General features: G+C 42.4%; 1 pseudogene; it reads right to left on the reverse strand.

Moving 5' to 3' along the window:
• Nucleotides 1-6,266: 6,266 nt before the first annotated feature.
• Nucleotides 6,267-8,665, reverse strand: LOC116376106 (uncharacterized; annotated as a pseudogene).
• Nucleotides 8,666-11,864: the final 3,199 nt, after the last annotated feature.

Consider the following 11,864-nt stretch of genomic DNA (forward strand, 5'->3'; position numbering starts at 1 on the left):
CTAGGTATTGGCCTTTCTAGGGAGTTTTTCCTAGCCACTGTGCTTCTACACCTGCATTGCTTGCTGTTTGGGGTTTTAGGCTGGGTTTCTGTACAGCACTTTGAGATATCAGCTGATGTACGAAGGGCTATATAAATACATTTGATTTGATTTGATTTGATCAGAGTAAAATCTTGACGCCTTGCCTCGTTACTAGATACGCCCCAGAGACTATGCCATGAAGACGGAAACACCCATTTCTACCCTGGGGTATAAAACATGCGAGTTAAGAATGTACAATTCAGACTAGATGACCATGTGCTGCAGCCAAGGTCTACAAGTAGTCGCAACCCCAAAACGCAACACGAGGTTGAAGAAGACAAAGGAACCTCTTAACAATCAATGCTACGGTCGAGTACCTGTATCTGTATCTCTTAGGGGTTCCTCAGTCTCTTCTTCTTGGCCTTTCGGCCGACAAGTCCCCACAGGAGGGTGCAGATGCTCCCCACACACTTGGCAGGGATCAACTTGACAAAATCGTCAAAAACTTCCGCATCTTTGACCCCGTTCCAGGAAAGCCAAACGACACCGAGACATTCTTAGCAGACATTGAGTACGCCTTGGATGGCTAACCAAACGCTACGAATGCCGACAGACTCTACCTGTTGAAGCAAACGTCCAACAGACACGTGACAAGGTTCATCGTCTACAAGAGCAACACATGCAAAACGAATGCGCTAAACTTGCAACGGTTTGAAAATAGAATTCAGTCGTTCTGCAACTCGCAAACACGACAGCTCGTTGGCTAACAATATCAAACAAGCTCGAAATGAACACCCACAAGTCCACTATCATAGGCTTCGTTCAGCTTACTTTGGCATGCTCACTGAAACAGAAACCATTCTGTCAAACATTTCTCCCAACTTCATGAACTACTTGGGCCTTACTGCCCACGTTGGTTTGCCGATCTTGACACTCCGAGAGCTTGCGAGCACAACCTTTGAAGCATCGCAAGCAAGCTGGGCTCTTAGCCCAGACAGCTCATTTTTCGAACTTGGGAGGGAACAATCACTCCAATTGGAAGGTGCGGCATCAGGGAAAGGTGCAGTAAAATATTATGCACAAAGGGGGTGGCTACCAAGTAACCACCACACCGATAACCACCGCAGTAACAATAGCTATGATGAACGTCTCCAACCTAACAGGTCCCGTAGAGATCAAACTGTCCGCCACGTTCCTGCACCTAACCCGTACAAAGGGTTAGGACACAAGGGTAACAAGCAAACCTCTTGAAGCTAGGGGGCACAATTTTTATTTTTGGAAAAATAACGTTCCCAAAGTAAACTGCCTATTTCTCAGGACCAAATGCTAGAATATGCATATAATTGACAGCTTAGGATAGAAAACACTCTAAAGTTTCCAAATCTGTAAAAATATTGTCTGTGAGTATAACAGAACTGATATTGCAGGAAAAAGCCTGAGAAAAATCCAATGAGGAAGTGACTCTTATTTTAAAACCCCTGTCTTTCTATGCATCCCTATTGCCCATTGAAAGGGATATCAACCAGATTCCTTTTTCTGTGGCTTCGCTAAGGTGTCTACAGCCTTTAGACGTAGTTTCAGGCCTTTATTTTGAAGAATGAGCTTAAACGTCTACATTGCGTAAGTGGTCAGTTGTTGGCTCTCAGTGGGATTTTTGCGCAAAACAGAGAGGTAGCCATTTTTCCTCCCGGTCCTAGTGAAAAGCCAACTGTCCCGGTGGATATATTATCGAATAGATATTTGAAAAACACCTTGAGGATTGATTATAAAAAACGTTTGCCATGTTTCTTTCGATATTATGGATATAATTTGGAATTTTTGTCTGCGTTGTCGTGACCGCTATTTCCGGTGGATTCCTAGCCATAACGCATCAAACTAACGGAGGTATTTGGATATAAAAAATATCTTTATGGAACAAAAGGAACATTTGCTGTCTAACTGGGAGTCTCCTGAGTGAAAACATCCGAAGCTCATCAAAGGTAAATGATTAATTTGATTGCTTTTCTCATTTTCGTGACCAAGTTACCTGCCGCTAGGTATACATAATGTTTTGTTAGTATATCGATAAACTTACACAAACGCTTGTATTGTTTTCGCTGTAAAGCATCATTTCAAAATCTGAGATGACAGGGTGTTTAACGAAAGGCTAAGCTGTGTTTCGCTATATTTCACTTGTGATTTCATGAATATGAATATTTTCTAGTAAGATTATTTGACCGTTGCGCTATGCTATTTAGCGTAGTTGATGACAATTATCCCGGATCCGGGATGGGTGGTTCCAAGAGTTATATAACAAGGGCAACAAAGTGTTCAACAAATATCTAAATATCATCAACATTCCCATTACCCCCGCCCTCACTCAAATCCCTGTCCAGGGACCACTCGTTCTAGACAGAAGCCCGTAGGTTTTGTCTAAAGACTTTGATACGGATGTGGATACGCAGAAGGTAAGCAGTGTTGCAGCAGAATATTCCTCTCCCGTAGGACCCACTGGGCCACTAAGGTGGTTCATCTGTTTTGAAAATCGACACAGATAATTAACCACTCCGTTCTTCCAACCCCACTGTACTTTGTTGGGGATATGAGAGAAAAAACAACTCGAACAGGCCATACCTTAAAGCAGTCTTGGAGGACTGTGATGCTCTGATAGATTCGGGGTTGAAAATTTCCCTCATATCTGAAACTTTGCTGAATGAACTCAAAAGAGCAGTGGACCCAGAAAAACGTTGGTTGAATACGGAATGTTGTGACACAAAACTTTGAGGTTTTACTCAAGCTACCTCGCCTCTAACCAAGCGTCTCCTAATTAAACTAAACTTCGAAAGCATATCACTGATCCACCCTGTGTACATGACTAGCATTGACACCAAAGATTTAGATTTAATTGACCGTTTGGTACCACTAATGGATTGGAAAACCAACCAAGTCTGGTCACAAATAACTATGCCAACTCCGTTGGCTTCACCGCATTCTTCCAAGGCTACCTGCCATACATTGTGCAATGACGTGGGTTCGACGTCAGCAACTGACGCCACCCGGTGAACTTCGTTATGAGTCAAGGTGACAAGTTCAACCATCAGAACATAACCTTACATGAGGTTGTCCTCTTTGGCTTGGGTGATTCACCAGCCGACACATACTGCCCTCCTCTGATAGGTGGTGTGTACCTAAACGGTACTATGGTTGAGGATGCCATACTGGCAACCTGGTCGGAAAAATCCGCAGTCAGTTTGGAAATGTTCAACTCAATTTCAAAAATGGCTAACTGCCATTCCTTGTTTCGTAAACGTTCAAATTGCCACTGTTAACAACTCCCCAGGTGACACTCACTATAGCGGTGTGTGCGCTATCAATCTGAATTGGAACCAAGGAAGTATCTCACTACCAACTGCTTGTCGTGGACCTCCCACATAAAATACAGTCGTGGCAAAAAGTTTTGAGAATGACACAAATATACATTTTCACAAAGTTTGCTGCTTCAGTGTCTTTGGATATGTTTGTCAGATGTTACTATGGAATTCTAAAGTATAATTACAAGCATTTCATAAGTGTCAAAGGCTTTTATTGACAATTACATGAAGTTGATGCAAAGAGTCAATATTTTCAGTGTTGACCCTCCTTTTTCAAATCCTCTGCAATCCGTCCTGGCATGCTGTCAATTAACTTCTGGGCCACACTGATGGCATCCCATTCTTGCATAATCAATGCTTGGAGTTTGTCAGAATTTGTGGGGTTTTGTTTGTCCACCCACCTCTTGAGGATTGACCACAAGTTCTCAGTGGGATTAAGGTCTAGGGAGTTTCCTGGCCATGGACCTAGAATATCAATGTTTTGTTCCCAGAGCTACTTAGTTATCACGTTTGCCTTATGGCAAGGTGCTCCATCATGCTGGAAAAGGCATTGTTCATCAACAAACTGTTCCTGGATGGTTGGGAGAAGTTGCTCTCGGAGGATGTGTTGGTACCATTCTTTATTCATGGCTGTGTTCTTAGGCAAAATTGTGAGTGAGCCCACTCCCTTGGCTGAGAAGCAACCCCACACATGAATGGTCTCAGGATGCTTTACTGTTGGAATGACACAGGACTGTGGTAGTGCTCACCTTGTCTTTTCCGGACAAGCTTTTTCTGGATGCCTCAAACAATCGGAAAGGGGATTCATCAGAGAAAATGACTTTTCCCCAGTCCTCAGCAGTCCAATCACAGTACCTTTTGCAGAATATTAGTCTGTCCCTGATGTTTTTCCTGGAGAAAAGTGGCTTCTTTCCTGCCCTTCTTGACACCAGGCCATCCTCCAAAAGTCTTCGCCTCACTGTGCGTGCAGATGCACTCACACCTGCCTGCTGTCATTCCTGAGCAAGCTCTGTACTGGTGGTACCCCGATCCCGCAGCTGAATCAACTTTAGGAGACGGTCCTGACGCTTGCTGGACTTTCTTGGGCGCCCTGAAGCCTTCTTCACAACAATTGAACCACTCTCCTTGAAGTTCTTGATGATAAATGGTTGATTTAGGTACAATATCCTTGCCTGTGAAGCCCTTTTTGTGCAAAGCAATGATGACGGCACATGTTTCTTTCCAGGTAACCATGGTTGACAGAGGAAGAACAATGATTCCATGCACCACTCTCCTTTTGAAGCTTCCAGTCTGTTATTCAAACTCAATCAGCATGACAGATTGATCTCCAGCCTTGTCCTCGTCAACACTTACACCTGTGTTAACGAGAGAATCACTGACATGATGTCAGTTGGTCCTTTTGTGGCAGGGTTGAAATGCAAAGGGAATGTTTTTGGGGGATTCAGTTCATTTGCATAACAAAGAGGGACTTTGCAATTAATTGCAATTCATCTGATCAATCTTCATAACATTCTGGAGTATATGCAAATTGCCATCATACAAATGGAGGCAGCAGACTTTGTGAAAATTTATATTTCTGTCTTTCCCAAACATTTTGGCCACGACTGTAGTCTGATCTATTGTGTTTTTGTAACCCACATCTCCCCCTGTTGATGGTGGCCATGAGTATAATTTGACATTTTACATTTTAGTAATTTAGCAGACGCTTTTATCCAGATCAACCTACAGTTAGTGCATTCATCTTAATAATTCTTAGGGCTAGGCCCCTTTTTTCTCAATTTCCGTCTGAATGATGTGCCCAAAGTAAACTGCCTGTTGCTCAGGCCCTGAAGCCAGGATATGCATATAATTGGTACCATTGGAAGGACAACACGTTGAAGTTTGTAGAAATGTTAAATAATGTAGGAGAGTATAACACAATAGATATGGTAGGAGAAACTCTAAAGAAAAAAAACCCAGATTTTTTTTGAGAGAGAGACCATCCTCTTAGAATGGCAAGAATAAGGTCATACTGAGAATTAGCTCCCTGGATGCAATTCCTATGGCTTCCACATGGTGTCAGCAGTCCATGTTCACTGTTTCAGGCTTGTAACTTAAACAAATATATATATATCAGTTTTAGTACAGGGACACAGTCTTGGAAATGCGTTTTTTCGCACATGATGAAGACAGGACGCACCTGCTAAAATCGGTTTCCAATTGAACATACTTCTTCCCATAAGAAATATTATAGTTTGATTACATTTTAGGGTATCTGAGGAGTAAATAGAAATTGTATTTTGACTTGTTGAAACAAAGTTTAGGGGTGGATTTTTGCATTGCATGTTGAACGAGTGGATTACTCAAATCAATGGTGCCAACTAAACAGACTTTTTGGGATATAAAGAAGGGTTTTATCTAACAAAATGACACTACATGTTATTGCTGGGACCCTTTGGATGACAAATCAGAAGAAGATTTTCAAAAAGTAAGTGAACATTTAATCGCTATTTATGAATTTATGATACCTGTGCTGGTGTAAAAATATTTTGATTTGGGGTGCAGTCCTCAAACAATCACATGGCATGTTTTCGCTGAAATAGCTACTGTAAATCGGACAGTGCAGTTAGATTAACAAGAATTGAAGCATTCAACCGATATTAGAGATTTATATGTACCTAAATGCTTAATATCCATAATTTTTATGATCATTTATTTGAATTGCGTGCCCTCCTGCTTCAGTGGAAGTTGTCCCGCTAGCGGGACGCCTAGGCTTAAGAAGTTTGATAGCTAGGTGGGACAACCACATATCACAGTCATGGTAAATACATTTTTCCTCAATAAAGTATCTATCAGCAAAGTCAGAGCTAAGGGGAAGAAGGTGTAAGAAGGGTGTTCGAGGGGGGTGCTATGGGATTATTTAAGATACTCTTTGAAGATATAGAGTTTCAGATGTTTTCGGAAGATGGGAAGGGACTCTGCTGTCCTAGCTTCAGGGGGAAGCTGGTTCCACCATTTGGGTTGCCAGGAAAGAGAAGAGCTTGGACTGGGCTGAGCGGGAGCTGCCCTCCCATATGGGATGGTATGGGATGGCAAAGAGACCAGAGGTGACAGAAAAGAATGCTCGGGTTGGGGTGAAGGGTTTGATCATAGCCTGAAAGTAGGGAGGGGATGTTCATCTTGCTGCTCCAAGTACCCATGGACTTTTAGTGTATGCGAGCTTCGACTGGAAGCCAGTGGAGTTTGCAGAGGAGCGGGGAGACATGGGAGAATTTAGGAAGTTTGAACACCAGGGGAGCTGCAGCGTTCAGGATAAGTTATAGGAGTTTGATGGCACAAGCGAGGAGCCCAGACAACAGTGAGTTGCAGTAGTCCAGACAGGAAATGACAAGTGCCTGGATTAGGACCTGCGCCCCTTCCTGTGTGAGGAACCTTTAGGAGCGAGTTACTGCTTTGATGTTTGCAGTGAACGACAGTGTATTGTCCAGGGTTTCGCTAAGGTTCTTTGCACTCTGGGAGGGTGACACCGTGGAGTTGTAAACCGTGATGGAGTAGTCTTCCCCATGAGGAAGAGCAGCTCTGTCTTGTCAAGGTTGAGCTTGAGCTGGTGGGCCGACATCCAAGCTGAGATATCTGCTAGGCACCCAGTGATGCGTGTTGCCACCTGGATGTCAGAAGGGGCGAAAGAGAAAATAAGTTGAGTGCCATCCATATAGCAATGATGGGAGAGAACATGTGAGGATATGATGGAGCCGAGTGACTTGGTATATAAAGAGAAGAGGGCCTAGAACCGAGCCCTGGGGGACACCAGTCATGAGAGTACGTAGTGCACCACCCTCGAACACCATGTCACCTGGTAGGAGCAGCCTGCCAGGTGGGAAGCAATCCAAGAGTGTGCAGAGCCTGGGACACCCAACCCTGGGAGGGTGGAGAGGAGGATCTGATGGTTCATGCTGTCGAATGCAGCAGATGAGAACAGAGAATAGATATTTAGCTTCAGCAGTGCCGAGAGCCTCCGTGATACATAGAAGAGCAGTCTCGGTTGAGTGTCCTGTCTTCAAGCCTGACTGGTTAGGGTCAAGAAGATTGTTCTGAGAGAGATAACGAGAGAGTTGGTCAGAGATTGCTTGCTCGGCTATAGAGCTCATTCTGACTGCAAAAAACTAACATTTTGGACATACCCCTGGACCTATAGCACTACCACCAGCGCTTAGATTTATCATTGTGTTAGGTTTGCTAAAATATAGCCACAGATCGAACAATGAGTCAAATGTTTCATTGGATGTATAAATGTGAAGCTTCCGGTTGGCGTTTCCACTTACTACCAAATATGGTGATAAGAGAGAAGCCCAGTGGCTGGCAGTGGGAGAAGATGGAGCGAGATGGATTTTCTTATTGATGAAATATTATTGATGAAATATTTGATCTCCATACAGTTTTCTTTTTCCAAAACTAGAATCTGCATCTAACAGAGTGGACTGTGTTTTGTAGACTTTACCCTTTGACAAAGTTTCAAAAGATTGTGTTGTTTAGGAGTGCAGTGGTAAATGTAGATATTGCACACTTCACAGAGTAGGCGTTCCCTAACGGAAATATGTAAATAATGCTAGAATGCACCAATAGGATCTCACTAGCTCGTGTTTGGCTCTGCCCACTTTCTCTATTGTTCTACCCACTATGATTAATTTTTAGACCATTGGAAATGACAGGCTATGTTCAATAATGGGTTAGTTAGAAAAATCTTTGATAGAGCCCTATGTGTGTGCATTTTGATAAAACACTCAATATAAAAGTAGGATCACATACAGTGGGGTCCAAAAGTATTGAGACCCTTGATAAAGATGAGCAATAATGACTGCATAAAATAAATAACTCAAACACTGAGCTACATTGTATGCCACATTTTTATGGGAAATTATGTTATTTTATACTAATACATTGAACAAAGGTATAAAAGCAACATGCAACAATTTCAACAATATTACTGAGTTACAGTTCATATAATGAATTGAAATGAAATCATTAGGCCCTAATCGATGGATTTCACATGACTGGGAATATAGATATGCATCTGTTGGTCACAGATACCTTAAAAAAGGTAGGGAAGTGGATCAGAAAACCAGTTGGTATCTTATGTGACCACCATTTGCCTCATTGCAGCGTGATGCATCTCCTTCGCATAGAGTTGATCAGGCTGTTGATTGTGACCTGTGAAATGTTTTCCCACTACGCTTCAATGGCTGTGCGAAGTTGCTGGATATTGGCGGGAACTGGAACACGCTGTCGTACACGTCGATCTGGGTCATCCCAAACATGCCCAATTGGTGACAGGTCTAGTGAGTATGGAAAGAACTGGGACATTTTCAGCTTCCAGGAATTGTGTACAGATCCTCGCGACATGGGGCAGTGCATTATCATGCCGAAACATGAGGTGATTGCTGTGAATGAATGGCACAACAATGGGCCTCAGGATCTCATCACGGTATTTCTGTGCATTCAAATTGCCATTGATAAAATGCAATTGTGTTTGTTGTCCAAAGCTTATGCCTGCCCATACCACAACCCCACCGTCACCATGGGGCAGTCTATTCACAACATTGACATCAGCAAACCACTCGCCCACACGACGCCACACACACTGTCTGCCATCTGCCCAGTACAGTTTCAACCGGGATTCATCTGTGAAGGAGCACACTTCTTCAGCATGCCAGTGGCCATCGAAGGTGAGCATTTGCCATCTGAAGTCAGTTATGACGCCGAACTGTAGTCAAGACCCTGGTGAGGATGACAAGCATGAAGATGAGCATCCATGAGACGGTTTCTGACAGATTGTGCAGAAAGTCTTCGATTGTGCAAACCCACAATTTCATCAGCTGTCCAGGTGGCTGGTCTCAGACGATTCCGCATGTGAAGTAGCCCGAATGTGGAGGTCCTGGGCAGACGTGGTTAATCGTGGTCTGTGGTTGTGAGGCCGGTTTTAGAGAAATTAAATGAACATTCAATTCTCTGGCAGCAGTTCTGGTGGACATTCCTGCAGTCCTGTTATGGCTAACACTTTCATTTTTATAGTTACTTTTATAGTAATTGTTCTTAATAATTTATTAACCTTGAGATTGGGAAACGTGCTTGTTATGAAGTTGAACATGTGCTCTTCATGACAGAATGTTTCATTTAGGTGAAATAAATAGGTTTTTAAAAAACAAAATCACACTACCTACACGGCACTCTATTCATAGAATGACCCTACTTGTCTTCTATTTTACCGTGGCCAATTAGCACCTTTTCCTATCTCTGTTTTCACCTCTCTGCCACTTTAAGCTAATTGCCAATTAATTCACACATGTTTTCTGGTTAATCTATTAATTAATCTCAAACAATCTGATCATTAGTTCAAAGTAAGCTGATGCCTGTCTCAACTCCTGGTTGTATAGTACACAGTTTTATGCAAATACTCCAATAAGTGAAGACATTTAAGCAGCACAAGAACAAAACTTAAAGCCTTCAAACTGTATTTCCCTGTACTTGTTCTCAATACTCCTATATTTGAACTGAGGTGGATGCAATTGAGGTGGATGCAATGTCAGTTTCATTGACATTGTCTAGGTGTACTGTTACTTACAGAATCACTTGTGTTTACCCTTAGGATACTTCTAAAATAGCATTCCATTTCCCTGCTTCACATATTAATGTGACTTCATCTGCAGAGTGCACACAGCACAATCTCTCCCCTTTAGCATGCACACGCACACACATAATATACCACTTCATGATAGAATCATGGGAGGCAGAGGCATCATGCTCATAGGGGGCACAGGGGCATGTGCTCCCTCAGATTTCTCCTGTTTAAAACGGTTTAAAACTAATCATTATATTTTGTTTCTCTGTAATACTACTGGGCACCTAGCAATTGTATGAAATTGGCTTTAGCTAGCACAGATAGGTTCACAACAACATAACTAGCTACCAAGAAGCCATTTTAGGCAATCAATTAAGTTAGACTAGCTAGCGTGCCTAACTATCTTAGCTGGCATGCCTGCTGGCAAGGTTGGTCGACTTTAGAAAAACAAGCAATTACAAAAACATCAAGACTCACATTCCTTTCAATATTTTACCCAGATTATAGCAGAGACGCAGAGACACTTATTTTGTTTCTTTAAAAAAAAGAACCACCATTCAAGACGGTACAGACAGCTCAAGAGGTATGCTTGGATGTGCAGAATAATAAACATATTTTTTTACATAGAATTAAGCATAATGATTATGGCTCTATATTGCCGGAAAAGGTTTTTAGCTTTAGATAGATATAAAACAGTAGAAGCAGTGTGCGTGTTGAGTTAAAAGAGTCAATGCAGATAGTATGGGTAGCTATTGGTTAACTATTTAACTAACTATTTAGCAGTCTTATGGCTAGGGGTAGAAGCTGTTCAGGGTCCTGTTGGTTCCAGACTTGCCATGCAGTAGCAGAGAGAACAAACAATTTATGACTTGGATGGCTGGTGTCTTTGACAATTTTTAGGGCCTTCCTCTGGTATAGAGGTTCTGGATGGCAGGAAGCTCGGCCCCAGTGATGTACTGGGCTGCACGCACTACCCTCTGTTGTGCCTTGCGGTCAGATGCCAAGCAATTGCCATACTAAACTGTGATGCAGCAAGTCAAGATGGATATCAATGGTGCATTTGTCGAACTTCTTGAGGATCTGAGGGCCCATGCCGAATCCTTTCAGACTCCCAAGGGAGAAGAGGCATTGTCGCGCCTACTGGACGATAGCGTCCCACCTGGCCAACATCCAGTGAAATTGCAGAGAGCGAAATTCAAAAATACTTAATTCAATTATTTAACATTCTTGAAAATATATGTGTTATACATCAAAATAAAGTTTAACTTCTTGTTAATCCAGCCGCTGTGTCAGATTTCAAAAAGGCTTTACGGCAATTATCCAAGGACAGCGCCCAGCACACGAAACATTACATACACTTACCAGCCAAGTAGATTAACAAAAGTCAGAATTAGCAATAACATGTATCACTTACCTTTGATGATCTTCGTATGGTTGCACTCACAAGACTCCCTGTTACACAATAAATGTTTGTTTTGTTCGATAAAGTCCCTTTTTATATCCAAAAATCTCTGTTTTGTTGGCACGTTTTGTTCAGTAATCCAATAGCTCAAGGTCAGTCACAACAGTCAGACGGAAAATCCAAATAGTATCCGTAAAGTTCGTAGAAACATGTCAAACGATGTTTATAATCAATCCTCAGGTTGTTTTTGGCCGATAATATTTCAAGCGGACAATAGCGTCGTCAATATAAAAGAAAAACAAGAAAGGCGCACGACCGAGAGCGACTTCCCAGTGCCCACTCACTCAAAGTGGTTTTACTCCCTAATTTTCCAGAATACAAGCCTGAAACAATTTCGAAAGACTGTTGACATCTAGTGGAAGCCATAGGAAGTGCAATTTAAGTCCTAAGTCATGGGATACTGTATAGGCAGGCAGTCAATGGGAAAACTACAAAC

This window comes from Oncorhynchus kisutch, linkage group LG11, assembly GCF_002021735.2.
Source record: "Oncorhynchus kisutch isolate 150728-3 linkage group LG11, Okis_V2, whole genome shotgun sequence".
Lineage (NCBI taxonomy): Eukaryota > Metazoa > Chordata > Actinopteri > Salmoniformes > Salmonidae > Oncorhynchus > Oncorhynchus kisutch.